This window comes from Phalangium opilio, unplaced genomic scaffold, assembly GCF_054372755.1.
Source record: "Phalangium opilio isolate 3A_F unplaced genomic scaffold, DU_Popi_V2 ptg000037l_1, whole genome shotgun sequence".
In the NCBI taxonomy this organism is placed as follows: Eukaryota; Metazoa; Arthropoda; class Arachnida; order Opiliones; family Phalangiidae; genus Phalangium; species Phalangium opilio.
Window position 1 is genome coordinate 2892400 of NW_028324160.1, and position 4826 is coordinate 2897225.

The window sequence follows — 4826 nt, forward strand, 5'->3', positions numbered from 1 at the left end:
CGAGCCCACCCGGGAGAGGTGTTGTGGGGTCTCATATGTAGCGTAAAAAGTAAAAACTTATCCACAATACGTGACAATCATTTAATTTCTGAGCTTCCGTGGCTCAATGGTTAGCGCGTTCGGCTGTTAACCAATAGGTTGGTGGTTCGAACTCATCCGGGAGCGGTGTTGTGAGGTCTCAGATGTGACGTAAAAAGTCTAGGTTTTTACGCAAAACCTGACGAGCATTTAATTTTTGGGCTTCCGTGGCGCAATGGTTAGCGCGTTCTGCTGTTGACCCATAGGTTGGTGGTTCGAGCCCACCCGGGAGCGGTGTTGTGGGATCTCAAATGTAACGTAGAAAGCCAAAGTTTTTCCACAATACCTGACGACCATTTAATTTCTGAGCTTCCGTGGCTCAATGGTTAGCGCGTTCAGCTGTTAATCGAAAGGTTGGTGTTTGTGGGGTCTCAAATGTAACGTAGAAAGCAAAAGTTTTTCCACAATACCTGAAAACCATTTAATTTCTGGGCTTCCGTGGCGCAATGGTTAGCGCGTTCGGCTGTTAACCGAAAGGTTGGTGGTTCAAGCCCATCCGGGAGCGGTGTTGTGACGTCTCAGATGTTACGTAAAAAGTCAAGGTTTTTCCACAATACCTGACGACCATTTAATTTTTGGGCTTCCGTGGCTCAATGGTTAGCGCGTTCGGCTGTTAGCCAATAGGTTGGTGCTTCAAGCATACCCGGGAGCGGTGTTGTGGGATCTCGAATGTAACGTAGAAAGCCAAAGTTTTTCCACAATACCTGACGACCATTTAATTTTTGGGCTTCCGTGGCGCAATGGTTAGCGCGTTCGGCTGTTAACCGAAAGGTTGGTGGTTCAAGCCCATCCGGGAGCGGTGTTGTGACGTCTCAGATGTTACGTAAAAAGTCAAGGTTTTTCCACAATACCTGACGACCATTTAATTTTTGGGCTTCCGTGGCTCAATGGTTAGCGCGTTCGGCTGTTAACCAATAGGTTGGGGGTTCGAGGCCACCCGGGAGCGGTGTTGTGGGATCTCACATGTAACGTAGAAAGCCAAAGTTATCCACAATACCTGACGACCATTTAATTTTTGGGCTTCCGTGGCGCAATGGTTAGCGCGTTCGGCTGGTAACCGAAAGGTTGGTGGTTCAAGCCGACCCGGGAGCGGTGTTGTGGGATCACGAATGTAACGTAGAAAGCCAAAGTTTTTCCAGAATACCTGACGACCATTTAATTTTTGGGCTTCCGTGGCGCAATAATTAGCGCGTTCAGCTGTTAATCGAAAGGTTGGTGGTTCGAGCCCACCCGAGAGAGGTGTTGTGGGGTCTCAGATGTAGCGTAAAAAGTCAAAACTTTTCCACAATACGTGACAACCATTTAATTCCTGAGCTTTTGTGGCTCAATGGTTAGCGCGTTCGGCTGTTAGCCAATAGGTTGGTGGTTCGAGCCCACCCGGGAGCGGTGTTGTGGGATCTCAAATGTAACGTAGAAAGCCAAAGTTTTTCCACAATACCTGACGACCATTTAATTTTTGGGCTTCCGGGGCGCAATGGTTAGCGCGTTCAGCTGTTATTCAAAAGACTGGTGGTTTGAGCCCTTTCGGGAGCGGTGTTGTGACGTCTCAGATGTTACGTAAAAAGTCAAGGTTTTTCCACAATACCTGACGACCATTTAATTTTTGGGCTTCCGTGGCTCAATGGTTAGCGCGTTCGGCTGTTAACCAATAGGTTGGGGGTTCGAGGCCACCCGGGAGCGGTGTTGTGGGATCTCACATGTAACGTAGAAAGCCAAAGTTTTTCCACAATACCTGACGACCATTTAATTTTTGGGCTTCCGTGGCTCAATGGTTAGCGCGTTCAGCTGTTAATCGAAAGGTTGGTGGTTGTGGGGTCTCAAATGTAACGTAGAAAGCCAAAGTTTTTCCACAATACCTGAAAACCATTTAATTTCTGGGCTTCCGTGGCGCAATGGTTAGCGCGTTCGGCTGTTAACCGAAAGGTTGGTGGTTCAAGCCCATCCGGGAGCGGTGTTGTGACGTCTCAGATGTTACGTAAAAAGTCAAGGTTTTTCCACAATACCTGACGACCATTTAATTTTTGGGCTTCCGTGGCTCAATGGTTAGCGCGTTCGGCTGTTAGCCAATAGGTTGGTGCTTCAAGCATACCCGGGAGCGGTGTTGTGGGATCTCGAATGTAACGTAGAAAGCCAAAGTTTTTCCACAATACCTGACGACCATTTAATTTTTGGGCTTCCGTGGCGCAATGGTTAGCGCGTTCGGCTGTTAACCGAAAGGTTGGTGGTTCAAGCCCATCCGGGAGCGGTGTTGTGACGTCTCAGATGTTACGTAAAAAGTCAAGGTTTTTCCACAATACCTGACGACCATTTAATTTTTGGGCTTCCGTGGCTCAATGGTTAGCGCGTTCGGCTGTTAACCAATAGGTTGGGGGTTCGAGGCCACCCGGGAGCGGTGTTGTGGGATCTCACATGTAACGTAGAAAGCCAAAGTTTTTCCACAATACCTGACGACCATTTAATTTTTGGGCTTCCGTGGCGCAATAGTTAGCGCGTTCGGCTGGTAACCGAAAGGTTGGTGGTTCAAGCCCACCCGGGAGCGGTGTTGTGGGATCACGAATGTAACGTAGAAAGCCAAAGTTTTTCCAGAATGCCTGACGACCATTTAATTTTTGGGCTTCCGTGGCGCAATAATTAGCGCGTTCAGCTGTTAATCGAAAGGTTGGTGGTTCGAGCCCACCCGAGAGAGGTGTTGTGGGGTCTCAGATGTAGCGTAAAAAGTCAAAACTTTTCCACAATACGTGACAACCATTTAATTCCTGAGCTTTCGTGGCTCAATGGTTAGCGCGTTCGGCTGTTAGCCAATAGGTTGGTGGTTCGAGCCCACCCGGGAGCGGTGTTGTGGGATCTCAAATGTAACGTAGAAAGCCAAAGTTTTTCCACAATACCTGACGACCATTTAATTTTTGGGCTTCCGGGGCGCAATGGTTAGCGCGTTCAGCTGTTATTCAAAAGACTGGTGGTTTGAGCCCTTTCGGGAGCGGTGTTGTGAGGTCTCAGATGTGACGTAAAAAGTCAAGGTTTTTCCAAAATACCTGACGACCATTTAATTTTTGAGCTTCCGTGGCGCAATGGTTAGCGCGTTCTTCTGTTAATCGAAAGTTTGGTGGTTCGAGCCCACCCGGGAGAGGTGTTGTGGGGTCTCAGATGTAGCGTAAAAAGTCAAAACTTTTCCACAATACGTGACAACGATTTAATTTCTGAGCTTCCGTGGATCAATGTTTAGCGCGTTCGGCTGTTAGCCAATAGGTTGGTGGTTCGAGCCCACCCGGGAGCGGTGTTGTGGGATCTCAAATGTAACGTAGAAAGCCAAAGTTTTTCCACAATACCTGACGACCATTTAATTTCTGAGCTTCCGTGGCTCAATGGTTAGCGCGTTCGGCTGTTAACCAATAGTTTGGTAGTTCGAGCCCATCCGGGAGCGGTGTTGTGAGGTCTCAGATGTGACGTAAAAAGTCAAGGCTTTTCCACAATACCTGACGACCATTTAATTTTTGGGCTTCCGTGGCTCAATGGTTAGCGCGTTCGGCTGTTAACCAATAGGTTGGGGGTTCGAGGCCACCCGGGAGCGGTGTTGTGGGATCTCACATGTAACGTAGAAAGCCAAAGTTTTTCCACAATACCTGACGACCATTTAATTTTTGGGCTTCCGTGGCTCAATGGTTAGCGCGTTCAGCTGTTAATCGAAAGGTTGGTGGTTGTGGGGTCTCAAATGTAACGTAGAAAGCCAAAGTTTTTCCACAATACCTGAAAACCATTTAATTTCTGGGCTTCCGTGGCGCAATGGTTAGCGCGTTCGGCTGTTAACCGAAAGGTTGGTGGTTCAAGCCCATCCGGGAGCGGTGTTGTGACGTCTCAGATGTTACGTAAAAAGTCAAGGTTTTTCCACAATACCTGACGACCATTTAATTTTTGGGCTTCCGTGGCTCAATGGTTAGCGCGTTCGGCTGTTAGCCAATAGGTTGGTGCTTCAAGCATACCCGGGAGCGGTGTTGTGGGATCTCGAATGTAACGTAGAAAGCCAAAGTTTTTCCACAATACCTGACGACCATTTAATTTTTGGGCTTCCGTGGCGCAATGGTTAGCGCGTTCGGCTGTTAACCGAAAGGTTGGTGGTTCAAGCCCATCCGGGAGCGGTGTTGTGACGTCTCAGATGTTACGTAAAAAGTCAAGGTTTTTCCACAATACCTGACGACCATTTAATTTTTGGGCTTCCGTGGCTCAATGGTTAGCGCGTTCGGCTGTTAACCAATAGGTTGGGGGTTCGAGGCCACCCGGGAGCGGTGTTGTGGGATCTCACATGTAACGTAGAAAGCCAAAGTTTTTCCACAATACCTGACGACCATTTAATTTTTGGGCTTCCGTGGCGCAATAGTTAGCGCGTTCGGCTGGTAACCGAAAGGTTGGTGGTTCAAGCCCACCCGGGAGCGGTGTTGTGGGATCACGAATGTAACGTAGAAAGCCAAAGTTTTTCCAGAATGCCTGACGACCATTTAATTTTTGGGCTTCCGTGGCGCAATAATTAGCGCGTTCAGCTGTTAATCGAAAGGTTGGTGGTTCGAGCCCACCCGAGAGAGGTGTTGTGGGGTCTCAGATGTAGCGTAAAAAGTCAAAACTTTTCCACAATACGTGACAACCATTTAATTCCTGAGCTTTCGTGGCTCAATGGTTAGCGCGTTCGGCTGTTAGCCAATAGGTTGGTGGTTCGAGCCCACCCGGGAGCGGTGTTGTGGGATCTCAAATGTAACGTA

At 48.4% G+C, this 4826-nt stretch overlaps 3 non-coding genes across 3 annotated transcripts; all 3 read left to right on the forward strand.

Moving 5' to 3' along the window:
* Nucleotides 1–1097: 1097 nt before the first annotated feature.
* Nucleotides 1098–1170, forward strand: TRNAT-GGU (transfer RNA threonine (anticodon GGU)). The gene has a single exon. It is a non-coding gene; the product is annotated as a tRNA-Thr (tRNA).
* A 1374-nt stretch (nucleotides 1171–2544) lies between these two features.
* TRNAT-GGU (transfer RNA threonine (anticodon GGU)) lies at nucleotides 2545–2617 on the forward strand. The gene has a single exon. It is a non-coding gene; the product is annotated as a tRNA-Thr (tRNA).
* Nucleotides 2618–4432: 1815 nt separating this feature from the next.
* Nucleotides 4433–4505, forward strand: TRNAT-GGU (transfer RNA threonine (anticodon GGU)). Its single transcript has one exon. It is a non-coding gene; the product is annotated as a tRNA-Thr (tRNA).
* The last annotated feature ends 321 nt before the right edge of the window (nucleotides 4506–4826 follow it).